General features: G+C 42.6%; 1 pseudogene across 1 annotated transcript; it reads left to right on the top strand.

Moving 5' to 3' along the window:
- Window positions 1-1,433: 1,433 nt before the first annotated feature.
- LOC308338220 (large ribosomal subunit protein eL30-like) lies at window positions 1,434-6,396 on the top strand (annotated as a pseudogene). Its single transcript has 2 exons — window positions 1,434-1,779; window positions 6,243-6,396. The product of its transcript is annotated as a large ribosomal subunit protein eL30-like (transcript).
- Window positions 6,397-18,468: the final 12,072 nt, after the last annotated feature.

The raw sequence follows: 18,468 nt of genomic DNA, 5'->3' as shown, positions 1-18,468 counted from the left end.
GAACATGGACACCTTGATTCCAGACGTCTGGCCTCCAGAACTGTGGGCAGTACGTTTCTGTTTTAAGCCACCCAGTTGCTGGTAGTTTGTTATGTCATTCCTATGAGCTTAACATAGATACAAAGACCAAAACTGAAGAAGTGATCATTTCTTAAAGGTTAACTGCAGTGCAGAATCTAAAACCGCATCAATGAGCATTTCATACTGTTCTTATTAAAATCCATCACCCTAAGGGCACATGAGTGGTTCAGTCAGTTAAGGATCTGCCTTCAGCTTGGGTCATGATCCCCAGGGTCCAAGGATTGAGCCTCACATTGGGCTCCCTGCTTGGCAGGGAATCTGCTTCTCCCTCTCCCTCTGCCCCTCCCCTGGCCCATGCAGGTGTACACGCTCTCTCTCTCTCTCAAATAAATAAATAAAATATTTAAAATAAAATAAAACCCATCAACTTATTTTGTACTTTGGGTGGATCTTTCACCCACCCATGATCTTGTAACATCATGCATTGATCATTTCGAAAACAGGGGTTCACTAAGTTATGCTGATACTCCAAATGTTGACACCTTCTATCGTACAATATTTTGTAGGTCACCTTTGTGACCATCCCTACTGATATCATCAGAAGAGGTTTTGACTTTTGGAAAGCTGGTAAGCTCATGAGGGTGGCCTCCAGTTTCCAAAAACTATAATTTTCCCTCGAAAGCTTGAATTGTATCATTGGCAACAAATACTGCCAGTTGTTTTCCTTGAAGTGAGGCATATGCACCACTCATTTTTGAGGATTGTGTCTGCCAAGTACCTGAGTCTGAATAACCAGATGTCTATCAGTCATTCTTTCCTGTAAAAATGGTATCTGGTGAGAAGTGGGTCTCATTATGCTTGCAAGTCAGACGGTGGTACAGGTGGTTTCCTCCACCAATGCTGGTACGCCGCGGAAGGGCTTAATGCAAACACCCCAGTTAGTAGCAGAGAACATTAAAAAGCTATATACTATCAGGCTAAAATTTAATAAAATTAATCATTTGTGCTGCATGAAGTACATTCTTAAGTTTTTGTTTTTTTTTTAAAAAGACACATTTTAAAGCTACAAGGATATGGTAGTATAGAATATATGCTGATGGCTAGGACAGTTTGGTGCCACTACCTTGATTCATGGTAAGAAGGCAACAGTTTTACCCACCATTAGTGTTTGTTTGTTTGTTTACCGTCAGGGCAAATGTCAATGTAATGAAAAAGGCAAATATTATTTTGAAAATAGTTTTGGCTTTGCAGACCCGCAGGTATACATAGACCATCTCAGAAAGGCCTCATATCCACCATATATAAAGAACTTTTACAACTCAATAATAAGAAGCCAGCTGACCCCTTTCTTGCTCCCAGCCACCTTGGCAGCTGCTCCAGGTTGGGGCTGTCCCTACACCTAACACAGGAAGATGGTGGGCGCAAATAAAACCAAAGTCTCTGGGTTCAATCAACTCTAGGCTCCACCTCGCTACGAGACGTGGAAAGTACGTGCTGGGGTACGAGCAGACTCCAACAATGACCAAGCAAGACAAAGCAAAACTAGTCATCCTTGCCAACAACTGCTCACCCAGCCTTGAGGAAATCTGAGGTAGAATCTATACCATGTTGGCCAGGACTGGTGTCCACCATTAACAGTGGCAATAATATTGAATTGCGTCCAGCGTATGGGAAATAGTACAGGGTACGTGCACTGTCTCTCATTGATCCAGGTGATTCTGGTATCATTGGAAGCATGCCAGAACAGCTGGATGAAATGCAAATCACACAAAAGTTTTCTTTAATAAAATTGGCCAGAGCTTTTTGTTTTAAAAAAAAGCTAAATGGCCAAAATTTTTAGCTGTTAAAGATTAATAATAATTCCTAACAGGCATATATGAAAATGGAGGCAAAAAGTCTAAACACAATAAAGTAAATTGTATCAAGTAGTTTAAAATATATAATACTGAATAACAAGTATGGTTTATTTTGGTAAGGCAAAGTTCATTTATCATTAGGAAATCTTTAATATAATTAATTATCTCAAAAATTAAAGGATTAGTGTTCTATTATCCCTATGTTTTATAAATATATGCTCAAAACTTTTGATGAAATTCAGCAGCTATTCCTATAAGACAGGGAAACAAAGTAGGCAGTACAGGGGCACCTGGGTGGCTCAGTGGGTTAAAGCCTCTGCCTTTGGCTCAGGTCATGATCCCAGGGTCCTGGGATCGAGCCCCGCATTGGGCTCTCTGCTCAGCAGGGAGCCTGCTTCCTCCTCTCTCTGCTTGCCTCTCTGCCTACTTGTGATCTCTGTCTGTCAAATAAATAAAATCTTTAAAAAAAAATAGGCAGTACAATCAAATGTATTATAAAAGAAAGAAATATTTTATTTACCAATGGTGCTACATAGAGAAAACTTAACAAACCCTTAGTTAAACTAAAATTCGTAAGAGAATTTGCTAACATGGGTGGAAACAATATAACAGTACCTTCTCTGAAGCAAAAAAGCAGTGGAAATGGAAATGCAAAAAATAAATAAATAAATAAAATCTATAAAATACTTGAAATATAAAAGATACAAGACATAGATTGAAACTATAAAAACTTACCAGATTTTATTAATATTAAATATAATATATGATAAATATAACATATTTCTATTAATAATAAAATAGTATATTAGAATATTTCTTATTAATATTAATACAAAGATATATATGTTTCTAGATATAAAGACATTTCTTTTTTTAATTTTTTTTAAGACTTTATTTATTTGACAGAGAGAGATCACAAGTAGGCAGAGCGGTAGGCAGAGAAAGAGGGAGAAACAGGCTCCCCTCTGAGCAGAAAGCCAGATGTGGGGCTCGATCCCAGGACCCCGGGATCATGACCTGAGCCGAATGCAGATGCTTAGCCAACTGAGCGGCCCAGGCACCCTTCTTCATCATCTTCAAGCTCCACCAACCAGCTAGAACACATTTTTGGTATAAGAGAAGAATCTGTGGTTGGTGCAGGGGTGAATGACGTCTAAAGAAGAGGACCCAGCCATTCTGTTCCCTGCTGAGGACGTGTCCTTCTATAATCATGCTCCAGAACTTGGTAGTCAAATGCTTAACTACCTTTTGATGTGGCCCCACAAGACACATCCCGCAGCCATCTACAGGGGTGAACTGAACCGGTCATGATCGTTAATTCCATGTGTTAACTTGAGATGCTAAGCGATGCCCAGGTTGCCGGTCAACATTATTTCTGGGCATGTCTGTGAGGATGTGTCTGGAAGAGATTAGCATTTGAATCAGTACATGGAGTGAAGAAGAGCCACCCTCCCCTAGGTGGGCTGGCATCATCCAATCCATTGAGGACCCTGATAAGAACAAAAATATGGAGGAAGTTGAGAATCCTTTCATTCGTCTTGAGCTGAGACATCCATCTTCTCCTGAGCTCCCACATCAGAACTCCTGGTTCGCCCGTCTTTGGACTCTAGGACTTACACCAGCAGTCCCCCTGGCTTCCCGATTCCCCGGCTTTCAGTGGTATATATAAACCCCCATAATCATGTGAGCCAATTCCCACAATAAATCTCCTCTTATTATTTATCTACATCAATGTCTTTATTTATATATCCTATTGGTTCTGTTGCTTTGGAGAACCCTGACGAACCCATCGGTGTCATGAAATTTGAATGAATATCACCGTAAATTTGAACCATATATACAACCAAAATCTAGACTTCAACCCCTGGGCCTCTAGAGTTCTATTAGGTAATTTTTTGGCATGTTCAAGGTTCTGTCTAGAAAAATCTTATATTAGTTCTCCTATTTTTATACATATCTTAACAGGAGATTTGCATATATGGTTATGCCCCAAAATTTCAACCCATATAAGGAAAACAAGACAGAAAAATTATGCAATATAATCTGCAATGCTGAACTCTCACAATTGGAATGTAGCACACAGGTATTCTGAAACTTTATATTTTTACTTTTTTTCCCGGAGTTCCACATCTAGTGAAGATGAACCGATATCCTAGTAACTAACCAGTGTCCTGTCTGCGGGATATACATGACAAATGTTAAAACAAGTTGAACTGCTCTTAATGATTGTTCTTCTGTTAAGGTTTTTTTTTCCTTATTTTTCGCTTTTTAATTTAATGCCGCAGCCTTCTGATCCAATCTAGAAAATACAGGTTGTTTTATCAAAACTAAAGTGTTTTATGGATTTAGTTGATTGTTATTAATAAAATTGCCCTCCCTCTCAGATCTGGTTGATTTAAAGAAAAAAAAAAATGCCAGGAAGTGAAACTCTGCCCTCCAAGGCAATAGACACTTACAGAATTTTACAGAGCACCGAGAACTGAAGATTCAAAATAATTTCGGATGTGTGTCCTACAACTTACAGCAATGGTAACAGACCAGACCACCAAGGACTATAATATAAATATATATGAATATAAATATAATATAGTATAATATAAATATGGTATAAATATAACAGCGGGAACACACAGGTATGTCGTGGACGCAGAGAGGACATAGGGGTTGACCTGGGAGACACACCATCAGGGCAGGCTTCAGAGAGGTCATGATGCTGAGCTAATTTTTGAAAGACATGTTATCTGTGTAAAGAACATTCCAGGCAGACAGGGTAGAATATATGAAGGCACCAAGGCGTGTTCTAAGGAATTCCCATTTATCCTGAATTGCCGGAGTGAAGGGTTCTCACGAGGTGGTAGCAGGCAAGGAAGCTGGACAGACAGGCGGATCCCAGAGCACGAGATGGCTGATGAGCTAACCTGCAGAAAGTTCTGGATATCCACATAGGAGTACAGAGAGTCAAGCCAGACCCAGGTTGAGGCTTCAAGAGGTGAAGAGGAGATCAGTGGGGAGGGAACGTGTTGGTAAAGGGATTGCAGGTACAGCCATTCTAGAAGTTCTAACTGGATGATGCCTGGTCCAGCAACTAGAAGTAAGAAACCAGACACATACCGCCGGCTTCCCACCCCCTGGCGCCAGGAGAAGGGTAGAGTCACCAGACATGGAATCTGACAGGGAAGGAATGGTCTGGAGGCAAGGATGGACAACAACCTTTACTTCAAAAGCCATTGGCCATAGATTCTTTAATAACATTGAAGTTCAGAATTAGGATCTCAAAAAATCTTTTGAACCATCAAAGTTATACTTCAGTGTGGTGACATAGCAAAGAACTTGGAGTGAAGAGACCTGAATATTACCAAACAGCAACACTTTCCACAAAGCCAATGGACTTTGTGGGATTCCCTCCTCCCTGCTGTGAGGGCATCCTGGTGGGAGCCTCGTCCCTGCCTCCCACAAATGGCCAGGGTCAGACTCCTTCTCTGTCCTCCCCAGTAGGGTAAGGGAGCAGGTAGGTGACCCAAATGTGGCTGATTCATCTCCCCTGGGACTGAATTTTGAGCCAGCAACATTCCCAATCTCAAGGGAATGCATTCAGGCTTTCTCCATTATATAAGATGTTCACTATGGGTTTTTTATAGACGCCCTTTAACAGGTTGAGAAAGTTCTTTCTATTCCCAGTTTGTTCAGTATTTTTATCATGAAAGGAGTTAAATTTTGTCAAGTGGTTTTTTTTTTTCCTGAGTCTATTGAGGTAGTCACGTGGTTTTTAAAATCCTATGTCCTACTAGTATGATAGATTATTGTATTGATCTATTTGCAGATGTTAAACCAATATTTTGGGCTGGCCTCAGCCTGTCAAGTAGAAAGGCCTGAGGGGTCCCTCTGCTCCCTACAGCCCCCACGGACATTTCTCAGCCAATGCTGTGACCAGATCGGCCCTTGTGGTTCTTATTATAATAATTGCTGTTCTTATTTTATTAATAATAAAATGATGGGATAAGCTGCTCCAAAGCTTTATACCAATGATTGATACTAAAGTTATTAATCTAGCGTCGCATGTATTTTATCTCCTAACTGTGGGATTTGCCAATTTGTATATGTTGAAGCATCTTGAATCTGCGTCAGTGAGCTGACTTCCCCCGCAAAGCTGGGTAGCAGAGAGCCGTGTGGGTGTCCACGTTAAGTCAAGCAGCCAAAAGGAATAAATGTTAAATGATGACATGCCAAGAGATATTAGCCTGGAGAGATTTCATGAAAGAGGTGGAATTTAAGCAGCCGTTTGAAAGAAAAAAAATACATGCTACGGAGGATCATTTATACAGGACGTCAGATCTGTGTTAATCTCCTTGGCTGTTAATTTGGCAGCAGCGGGAAGCTGAAGCACGTTGGACGCACCCGTCTGCTGGAGTATAAATACCAGAGAATCACCTTTTCCCAGCCTCCCTTGCGGGTGTCCATCTGGGCCATCTGGTGTGACATGAGACGTTTCCAACGCGGCGACCTGCTTTCCCGCCGATGACTGTAACCGCGACTCTGGGTGAGGTCTCTCCGTTCCAAGGGTCCTTTGATTTCGCTCCTCACCCAAACGTGTGTCATGGATTATTTCCATTTAAAACGTCACACTTTCCATTTCCAAAGAGTCATTCAAATGCTATTGTCCCTGGTAAAAATGAGTCTTCTTAACTCCTTTTGCTGTGTTTCTCCAAAGAGTATGCCCCGGGGCACTCAACCTGAAACACAGAGAGTAAAAGACCTTGAAGTTGTAGAGCAGGAAAAAATAGTAAGTCCCGTACTGGCATTTCATTTATAGCATTATTAGTCTTTCTCTTAAAAATAGTGGCAAATGTCAGCATGGAATCATCGCAAAAAGTACAGATATAACAAGACTTCCGAGCTGCAGCCGCACGTTTGGGGACAGTGTGTGTGCCAACGTGTTCTGTTTACATATTAAGTTTCTAACAGGAAAAGCATTCGTGGGGGCGCCCGGGTGGCTCAGTCCACTAAGGGTCTGCCTTTGGCTGCGATCATGATCCTGGGGTCCTAGGATCGAGCCCCACATCGGGCTCCTTGCTCAGTGGGGATCCTGCTTCTCCCTCTCCCTTTACCCCTATGCCCCACTCATGCTCTCTCATGCTCTATCTCTCAAATAAATAAAATCTTTAAAAAAAAGAAGAAGAAAAGCATTTGTTAGTGACCTTTGTCTATACCCTACTAACAGTTGACTTGCTGGTTCAATCAAGTATTCATGAGGTCAAATAATTCTACCTATTCTACCGGCTTCTTCCGTCTCCCGTTGCCGCCCCCCAAAATGTTCCCTGGCCCCACCCCAGCTCTGGCCCCTGGGGCGTCCCTCACGTGCCCTTCTCAGAGGCTTGTGCTCAGTGTCTGCGCCGGGTGCCAGCGTGCTTGTAAGCAGCTCCTGTCCCTGCAGCAGGCTGCTCTCCAACACGGCCATAAGCGACTTGTATTCCACGCAATTAAATACAGACCCTGCTGTCTCAGAAATTTTCTTTCTCTGTTTCTTTTTTACCAAATACTGCAAGATTGTGACTAAGAGAAAGATACAGCTGTCTGATTTTATTAGACTTTTGGAAGTGTGGCTTGTTATTTAACTAGCTGGGTTTTTTTTTTCTTTTCCCTCCCCCTTCTTTCTTTCTTTTCTTTTTTATCTTTTGTGATGGTGGTGTTTTGGGGTTTTTTTTAAGATTTTGTTTATTTACTTGAGATAGAATGAGAGCAAGTAAGAGAGAGAGAGAGCACACACACACACGAGAGAGCACAAGCAGGGGGAGCAGCAGAGGCAGAGGGAGAAGTAGGCTCCCCGCTGAGCAGGGAGCCCGACTCAGGGCTCTATCCCAGGACCCTGGGATCATGACCTGAGCTGAAGGCAGACGCTTCAGCTCTGGGAGCCACCCAGGCACCCCAAGTGGTGGTGGTTTTGTTGCCTTGATTTGCTTCTAGTTTAGGTTTGTCCTAGTAATATTTGAAGATCATACTCATCTGTTGATAGAACATCGATAAAAATTACGGCCCAGGATGATCTCGGTGGTGAAGTGAGGAAAGAAAGCTATGGTCTAGAAATGAAGAGACCTGAATTCTTCCCCTTGCTCTGATGCTGATTTGCTCTATGACAGTTATTAAACTTTGGGGCCTCTTTGGACTTCATGTATAAAATCAGATGATGGAAAAGCGATTCTCTTCCTGATCTTTCTAGACTTCATTATTCTATGAATTGAAAAACGAATTGTTACAAACATCTAAAAACACTCTTGCAAACCTGTACGGATGGAATTCTGAGAAAATGTCAGGGGAAGTGTACATTTCTGGACCCTCCAGCCTCCCACCTCCTTTCCAAGGCCGCCCAACAACCAAGATGACTTTGACATTCTAGCAGGTGTCCATGGCTGGGGGCTGTGGCCCAGGGCACCGTTCTTTTATGCTTTAAAATAGAGGCAGATGATCTAGGGGTCTTGTTATTTCGTACATTCCTTTTCAGTAGATCTGAGGTGAGGCATGAGAATCTGCATTTCTAACTCCCAGGTAAGTTGGCTGCTGCTGGGCATGCGTAGGTCCCTTGAGGGATTCTTGAGCGCGACTGAGGATTAAATTCTCCAGGGGCTGGACAGGTGCAGAGACTGACTTTGGACATATTTGGTGGAAAGCAGAAAACTTTGTGTCTCCCACAGAGAAGCTTCAGGATACAGACTGCAGAAACTGAGGTGGTCTGAGAAAGCCCCACCAAGAGATTCCAATGGATCTTTCTGGCACTCCACGTGTTTGCTGCATGTGGTCACGGGGAAGACTTCAGAACCTGAGCTGAGCCACATAAGGAGTGAACTGCTCTCCACCTGACTCTCCCTGGAACTCTTCTGCCCAACATGCATGGTTTCCCCTCTCCCCAAACCACAAGCTCCCCCATCCACGATCAAACTAATTTGCCATGTCATTCAAAATGTCTTTGGGGCACCTGGGTGGCTCAGTGGGTTAAGCCTCTGCCTTCGGCTCAGGTCATGATCTCAGGGTCCTGGGATCGAGCCCCGCATCGGGCTCTCTGCTCAGCAGGGAGCCTGCTTCCCCCTCCTCCTCTGCCTGCCTCTCTGCCTACTTGTGATCTCTCTCTCTCTCTCTGTGTCAAATAAATAAAATTTAAAAACTTCAAAATGTCCTGCCAGTTCACCCCTTGCCATGGTTTTCCACAGCCTGACTTTGGTGGGGGCTGAGGGATGCCCCCCGAGCCCATGAGCAGGCGGTGAGTGAGGAGGAGTGGGCAGGCTGGTGGAGAACAGGGGGCTTCTGCTGAGGTAGAATCAGCACACGAGACAGAAGGACATTTCAGTAAATACATAAAAATAACCCTCTGGAGATAAAATTGGAGTAAACAGAAGACTTTCAGAAGTTCAAAATACGATTTATGAATTTAGAAAGTCAGCAGACAGGAGAAATACAATGGTCCCTGTCAAGAACCGAACTCAGATTTTGGGAGAAGAAATGGGAAAAAAAGAGCTGAGCCCACTGCACAAAACACAAAGAAATAGAAAAAATGAAGGAAGAGATAAGAATGGGCCTCGCCTGGAGATTTATTATGTGAGTAATAGAGTTTCTGAGGGAGAAAAAGCATTAGAAGGGGAGAAATTAATGCGTGTATAAATAGAGAAGAAAATTTCCCTAAGCTGAAGAGAAACTGTTTTCTGTCAGAAAGTGCTTGCCAATTCCCAGGCAAACTTAATGAGAACAGACTTCTATCTAGCTATACATCACTGAAGTTTCTGAACCTGGAGAATGGAGAAAATACAATGTTTCAGACAGAGAAAACACTGCTTGCATAATAAGAGAATCTAGGCTAAGAGCAAACGTTTCGTGTGCAGACTTCTGGTAGACCAGGCCTGCGACCTGGGAGCCGAGGACAGAAACGTGCCATTCGGATGCGAGGGCAGAAGAAGGAGATTTGCAGACATTCAAGAATTCAGAAATGTATCACCTTTGTTTTGTTACCAAGGAAGTCACACAATACTCCAAAAAAAAAAAAAAAAAAAAGAAAGAAAGAAAAATTAACTCGATTCCAAAACTTAATGACAAAAAAAGTGAGAATACAAAAAACTGTGACAAGCATATATATTCCTATAAAATGTATAAATTTAAAACGATAAAGCCAAATGCAAATGAGCACAAATGATATATAGTTGTGCCGTCTCTCCTTCCTTCCTTCCTTTTTTCTTCAAGCATGTATTTATATCAACAGGAACTGAGGGATTCTTACTTTACACCTTCTGTCCTAATCCAATACTACTTTTTATTTTTATTCTTTTTAGAATAACAAAAAACAATTTTACTAAAACTTAAGATTTACAGAAGTTTCCAGACACGCCATACAAAATGGTCCCAAGCTTTTTCTTGACGGAAGGATTCTAGTCACGGTGTTATTAGTGAGGGCTATGAGGTCTGTTTAGTTTCCCATTTTGGTTCAAATCAAGCTCATCCATCTACAGCATCTAAATAAAATTAGACTTGGCTAGAGAGCATATTCGAAAGAACTGGTTCCCTGCTTTTAACCAATGCAATTAGATTACCATAAAAAGGGGGAAAGGAGCCCAGAAAATTAAAATAAAACTACCTCTTCCCCTAAAAAAAAAAAAACAACAACAACAAAACACCCACACCCTGGCAGCTAACCCTGACAGCTAACTACCTTCATTCAAGTGCTTTATACTTAAACCAGGGTGGGGGACATGAATAAAAAGAGAAGTGTCACTGCCTTTAAACAGCTCACCACAATCCAGATGGTACTTCTAGCCTCTGCTCCTGCTTTCCAGCAGTGACTCAGGACAAGACAGAGATTTGCTAATGGACATTTAATCACCAAAGGGCTGAGGATGTCCGGGTTTTTATTCTGTAATGTTTCTAAGACTGTGTCCATTAAATGCAGACAAAAAAGGAAGACGTTTTGGCAGAACAGGAGCAGTGATGCCCACTTGAGGATCAGATCGATTTTAAAAATTATTCATGGCAGACAGCCTAGTCCATGCTCTAGCTCTACAGTGGGGGCTTCAGTGGTCTCCCGTGGTCTCCCGCGGCTCCACTCCATCATTTGTTAATGGATCGTCTGGATTGGGAGCATTTAACCAAGCCTGGATCGCCAGCAGAACTGGGTGAATCTGCAGGGCCGGGGAGCACTTATCTTCCAACATATCTAAACATATTCTTCCCAACTTGTCTGGATGATATGTTTTGGCCATGAAACATACTTTAGGGGCTGCTATCGGGTAATTTTTCTGGTAGGAATAGTTCAAGCTTAAAAGTCCCTCCCTCAAAGGGGGAACCCTGGTGGGGGGGGCAACAATGACCCTATGAAAATAACAGGCATTGTTCTCATCTGGTTCTGCTTTAATGCCAGGAACTGGTTCTGCCAGCAAATGCTGTTTCCCTGATAATCCTGTGGGGGCCGCCCCGCTGTCTTGTCGGATCCTGAGTTCTGCCTCTGGTCTCCATTCTCCCAATACTATTTTTTAAACATCTCTTTGCTCAAATTGTTATTATGTATGTACGTAGAGGGAGGGAAAGAAGGAAGGAAGAAAGGGAGGAAGGAAGGAAGGAAGGAAGGGAGGAATCCAAGTACCTTGTGAACATAGTATTTGCCTACATCACCTCATTCCGGGCCATTGAGGTGAAGGCAGAATTGAAGATGAATCTTGAACTCTTTTTAGTGATTTGCTTATTTTAGCGGCATGGACAAAGTAATTCTGAAACTACTTTAGCTGGATTCAAGAATGGAGCGGACTAAACGCGCTGGTTATTGGGAGCCAAGTTCTCACCATGGAAGAAGGGACACACAGATATGACTCCCACTGCCAAATCTGACACAATTTGAGTGCCAAAATAATTAAGCACAGTACTGAATTACACTCCATTGAAAACAGAGGGATTCATCAGTCCATGCTAATAGAGAGACGAAATAAGGGCTCTAGTTTGCAGCAGAATGCCAGGAGCTGATTGGTCAATGTGCGGGAAGTGATGGAGCTGGAAAAATCACTATTTTGCAAGCATCAGAAGTAATGACTGGATCAGGCAAGAGTCATCAGTGAATGATCAGTCTAGGGGGGGGATTTTGATAAGGAGCAGGACAGTTGCATGGCAATGAGGTATAGCACTCCTGACTGATTATTAGTGGCAAGGGAGAGAAAGAAAACCATAACAACAGAACAGAAAATAAGACAACGGTCTGCACCGGCGATCAAACTTCACACCAGCTCCGGAGGCCAGGTCCGTATTGTGTGAGGGCAGATGGGAGGAGCTAAGGGAGACCCAAGCTCCCTTGATGAGAGCGAGATGAGGAGGCGTAATCTGAATTAATCATGACAGAAGACTCAGACAGGCACAAAATAAGCAACCTTCTATTTTTTTAAATGTCAAGGGAAACTCTGATCCTATAAAATGTGAACGTTTTCCAAGAAGACATCCAGATAGCCAGCAGACAACTAAAAAAATGCTCAACATCACTCATCAGGGGAAATGCAGATCAGAACCACAGTGAGAGATCAACTCACGTGGGTTAGGATGGCTGAAATCAACAACACAAGAAACACCAGGTGTTGGCGAGGATGTGGATAAAAAGGACCCCTCGTGCCCTGTCGGTGGAAATGCCAACGGATGCAGCTGCCGTGGAAGACAGTATGGAGGTTCCTCAAAAAATCAAAAATAAAATTACCATATGATCCAGTAATTCCACTACTGGGTATTCACCCAAATACGATGAAAACACTAATTCCTAAAGATACAGGCACCCCTATGTTTATTGCAGCATTATTCATAATACCCAGATTTGGAAGCAACCAAAGTGTCCATCTATATGTAAGTGGATAAGAAGAGGTGGTAAACACACACACACACACACACACACACACGGATACTACTCAGCCATAAAAAGAATGAAATCTTGCCAGACATATCTAGAGGATGTAATGTTAAGTCAAATAAATCAGAGAAAGATAAATACCATAAAATCTCACACATATGTGGAATTTAAGAACCAAGACAGATGAACAAAGGAAAAAGAGCAAACAGAAACAAAAAAACAGACTTAAATACAGAGACTAATCTCATGGTTGCAGGGGCAGGAAGGGGCACCGTGAAATAGGTGAGGGGGATTCAGAGTACACTGACACTGACAAGCACTGAGTAATGTATAGAATTGTTGAATCACTATATTGTACACCTGAAACCTGCTATAACCCTGTGTGTTAATTACCCTTCAATTTAAAAAATGTGAATGTCATAAAATACCAAGAAAGACTATAGAAATTTCCAGAATAAGGAGGCTAAAGAGGCACAATCAAATGTGATACTTAACCCTGCACTGGTGGGGATGGGGAGTGGGGAATAGAAAGCATTATTGCCAGAAGTCAACTGACAAAACATGAATATTAACTATATATTAAATCAACATATTTTAACAAAATGTACAAAACCGATAACTATGCCATGGAAATTGTAAGAGACTATCACTCTTAGTAAGTACACACAAAGTGTTTAGAAATACGAGTAAATAGTAGGGTATATATGTAACTTACCCTCAAAAAATAATTATATCCCTTTCTGTGTGTGTACAGGAAAGTAAATGATAGAGGACATTGGGGTAAAAATGTTAATAAGAAGTCTGACAAAGGGCATTGCAGATGCATTTTGTACTAGCTTTCTTTTCCTTCTTTTTTTTTTTTTTTTTAAGATTTTACTTTTCAGTAATCTCTATACCCAACGTGGGGCTTGAACTCACAACCCTGAGATCAAGAGTCACATGGGCCACCAACCGAGGCAGCCAGGCACCCCTAGTTTTGTTTTTCCAATCATAAAATTGTTTTCAAAAAAAAAAAATTGGAAGGATCCACAGCTATGAATTCCAATTTTACAAACAAAATATAGAGGTCAGGAATGGTTGACGGGGGAAAAGGATGATGTTAAATCTTTAGAGCATCAAGGGGACACCGTGGTTCCAGCACACTGATGGGGACTTCCAACTTGAAAGATGATGTAAAACGTAAGAGCTATTAAGTAACAGGTGTGTTGCCTGAGATGAAGGAGGATGGGGAAGAGAATTTGAAAAATGGATGTCCCAATTAATCTGGAAAAAATGTGGAAAGGGGAAAAGCATGAACAACAATAAATATAGTAAATGACAAAGATACAGTAAGAAGGAAGAAATCAAACTACCACAAGAGATGGGAATGGAGGCAAGTCCAGGATCAGACGATAGAGACTCTCGAACTGGGTTAAGATACAACATGGTGCTCTACGCTCTCTAGGAAACACATACTGTTTGTGTTTTCACAGAAAATTTGAAAATTAAGGGAAAGGTAAATATTAATCAGACATATGCAAACTAGAGAATATCAGATGAAAGGAAATTCCAAGGCAATTGTTTTGAGATTACCTGTAGGAGAGCCACATGGGTTTATAAGCGATGAGAAATCATTGTAGGCCTCCCCATCTTCTGTCCACCCCTCAGAGGGTCTGTGTTATTTCCACAATTGAGAGCTTGTGGGGCGCCTGGAGGTGGGGGGGGCTCAGTTGGTTAAGTGACCAGCTCTTGGTTTCTGCTCAGGTTCATGTGATCGAGTCCCACATCCGTCTCCATGCTCAGCACGGAGTCTGCCTGAGTTCCTCTCTCTCCCTCTGCCCTTCCCCCCAAAATAAATAAATAAATATTTTTTTTTTTTAAAAGGGAGAACTTGTCTCACCATGAATAACATGAATGATGGCTGTCACAGGCCATAATTTGGAAGCGATCCCTCATTAAATGTTGAACCTAACTTAATAATGCTCTATTGCTGAAGGCATCCTGATTTTCTTTTTTTTTTAATTTTTAAATTTTTTTTATAAACATATAATGGATTATTAGCCCCAGGGGTACAGGTCTGTGAATCACCAGGTTTACACACTTCACAGCGCTCACCATAGCCCATACCCTCCCCAATGTCCATAACCCCACCACCCTCTCCCTACCCCCCTCCCCCCAGCCACCCTCAGTTTGATTTGTGACATTAAGAGTCTCTTATGGTTTGTCTCCCTCCCGATCCCATCTTGTTTCATTTATTCTTCTCCTACCCCCCTAACCCCCAACATTGCATCTCCACTTCCTCATATCAGGGAGATCATATGATAGTTGTCTTTCTCCGATTGACTTATTTCGCTAAGCATAATACCATCTAGTTCCATCCACGTCGATGCAAATGGCAAGATTTCATTTCCTTTGATGGCTGCATAGTATTCCATTGTATAAATATACCACCTCTTTATCCATTCATCTGTTGATGGACATCTAGGTTCTTTCCATAGTTTGGCTATTGTGGACATTGCTGTTATAAACAGTTGGGTGCACGTGGCCCTTTGGATCACTACGTTTGTATATTTAGGGTAAATACCCAGTAGAGCAATTGCTGGGTCATAAGGTAGCTCTATTTTTAACTTTTTGAGGAACCTCCATGGTGTTTTCCAGAGTGGTTGCACCAGCTTGCATTCCCACCAACAGTGTAGGAGGGTTCCCCTTTCTCCACATCCTCGCCAGCATCTGTCATTTCCTGACTTGTTAATTTTAGCCATTCTGACTGGTGTGAGGTGGTATCTCATTGTGGTTTTGATTTGTACTTCCCTGATGCTGAATGATGTGGAGCACTTTTTCATGTGTCTGTTGGCATCTGGATGTCTTCTTTGCAGAAATGTCTGTTCATGTCCTCTTGATTTTCTTTTTAACATAAAGAACCACAAATGCATGATTTGGGGGAGTTGTACTACTGATCTCAGATCTCTCCCTTCATGCTGAAGAACAGATAAGATAGCTTCAAATGGTGTGTCAGGTCTACTAAAGTTATGGCTGTTACAGGCTTCCGAGTCTTTGTTATAAATTACTAAAAGCAAGTAGCGAACCCCCTAGAGGGCAGTTCCCAGGAAGGCTTTAGGGACGTACTCCTTTTTCCATGTCTGAGTTTCTGCTGCCACCTACAGTCTAGTCTGGGCACAGCACTTTGCCTTCCCGCGCTGTTTCACAGTTGCCAAATGGTCCCTTAAACACCCGTATTGGCTGCATCTTGCGCAGTGAATATGGTGTGTATCCAGGACTTACAGACATACATCTATGTGTCAGGGAGAAAATGACACAATTAATTCATACTGGGAACATCTTCCCGTGCCAGGCACTGAGATGACCCCTGTGTAGAATCCCAGGGTCACACATTCTCAGCCTGGAAATTCCACGTAGTCCACACTAAACCCCTCCTGAGTTAGCCAGGGGTTGAGATGAGACCACACCCCGCCCACCCCGGCCCCCCAGTGGAAATAAGAATGACGAAATTCACAAGAAACACCAGCGTCTATTTCCTGCTTCCTCCGAGCCAGACCTCTCGTCCGTTCATCATCCCATCCATTCCTCACAATACAGATAGCTACTCTTACCCCTTCTTTACAAACAAGGAAACAAACCAAGGTTCAGAAAAATCAAGTTCCCTGTCCAAAAAAAATAATACAACTAGTAAATGATAAGCCTCAGGTTCAAACTCAAATTTTGGGTTTCAAAGTCAACAGCTCTTGATAGTAGGACAGGCTTGATTCCCTCATGTACATGGGAAGATCACCCCACGACTGAGCAACCAGGACAACCATCCCCCCAAGAATGGTAAAATGTCCTTTCACCATGAGGCTTTTTGATATTTTATTTTCCTGATGGTATCTATAGAGAAATGTCCCTCGAGTGGGGCGCCAGGGTGGTTCAGTGGGTTAAGTGTCTGACTCTTGGTTTCAGCTCAGGTCATGATCTCCTGAGTCCAGATATCAATCTCCCCAGGACCTCCTCGTTCAGTGGGGAGTCTGCTTGAAAACTCTCTCCCTCTACCCCCCCCCCCCCGAATAAATAAATAAATCTTAAAAAAAGAAACGGGAGCAACTGGGCGCATGAAATTGCTAAGTTCACTAATTTGAGAAGTCAGTAAGTAAAGAAAGTAAAGAAGTAAAGAAGTCCAGTAAAATGGGATACAGTGCAGTGGTTGCACCAACAGGGGTGTGTGGGGTCCCGGGGGGGGCAGCGTTATACACTATCATTCATCACCATTCATCTCGAGTCAATTACCACATTTCCTTCTTCAGATACCGTCTTCATGAAAATGGTCTGATATCTTCCTCAAACTACAAAGGTGATTGAAACCTTTCCTTTTATTGGTACGGGCTTCAAAGTTTACATTTTCATACTTTTTTCCACTTTCACGCAGTTTTCCGCCTTTTGCTTGGCTTGGCTTCACTCTATCTTCTCCCTGCCCCACGTGCCTCAGGATAGCCCCCACTTAGCAGGATGACACATACTGCAAATATTACATTTATTCCTCCATGTTTATATATTCACACGTGGACATACAGATCCTTACAACTTTGGGAGGAGAAAAGTCAAGAGAACACTACTTTCCGTATGTACCTATAAAGTGTGCAAAGCTATTATTGCTTGGTTGTTGTCTTGCACCTCTCAGGATCTGTGCACTCCTGCAGCTGGAAGGTTCCAGAAGCCACCTGCTTCAACCCCTGCCTGTGGCAAGTGACAGGCAAAGCCTCCGCCGTGGGTTATTCTCCTCTTAAAGATCTTCCTGATCAAAGGCTTAGTGAAGACCCCATGCAGGTGAACAAACACATCTGTGTTTTGCCTTTTAGGGCAGATACGATGTTTCCTTACATCTAAGTAACAACTCTCCGGCTTCATTTAAGTCCATTTTACAGAGTAAATATTTATTGGATCCTGTGTTTCTAAAATCCTTAAGAGTTATTTGAGAAAACAAAGCCTACCCTCAAGGAGAAAGTACTGATGATTCCAGGGGAAATTCAAGGAATGGAAAGAGCCCAGGCTCTGAAGTCTCAAACCCAGCCCTGCACCTGTAGGCTGTGTGGCCTTGGCCAAACCAGTTCACCTCTCTGAGCCTCTGTGTAGACGTTATAAACTCCTTATTATCTCACAATTGAGATAATATGTGCAAGTGTTTCGCAAAAGCCAAGACGCGGGCGTTAGTGATAGATTTTAGAAGAATACTGCTGACCCAGTTTTCTACCCCAGAAGAGATGCTCTCCTTGGCTTGGCAGAGAGAAGCAGAAGGGAAGCAAACAGGAAAATGCAACAGGGTGACCAGGAGAAGTGGGTTCTAAGTCCACATCCCTTGTTCCCCACATTAACCGTAGGGCTTGAAATAACAAAAGCCCTCAGAGGAGCTGAAGATCTGAAGATAGGAAGTAGCCCCTATCTTACCTCCTGGGTGGATCCTGGGAGACAGCTCGACCAGGCATCCCTTCCCCCAAATGGAGAAGATGCCAGATGAGGCACCAGATGCCCCCCACACGCACCTTGACTCTGAACCCTCGTGGGACTTAGATGCAATTCTGCGGGGGTGGGGGGGGCAGCGGTGAGAACCCTGGAATTCACAGCAGAAAACCTGACTTGGCTAACATGGCGTTCCGACTCTCCGTGGCGTGTGGGCCCAAGTATGAATTCAGATATAAAAAATAACTGATAAATTTCACGGGAAGGGCTTGTGTCTGAGACCTGAGCAATCTGTTTGTCTTTTGCAAATAAAAC

Source organism: Martes martes (genome assembly GCF_963455335.1).
Source record: "Martes martes genome assembly, chromosome: 2".
In the NCBI taxonomy this organism is placed as follows: Eukaryota; Metazoa; Chordata; class Mammalia; order Carnivora; family Mustelidae; genus Martes; species Martes martes.
Note: the sequence above shows the minus strand (reverse complement) of the source record. Positions and strands in the feature narration are given on the sequence as shown.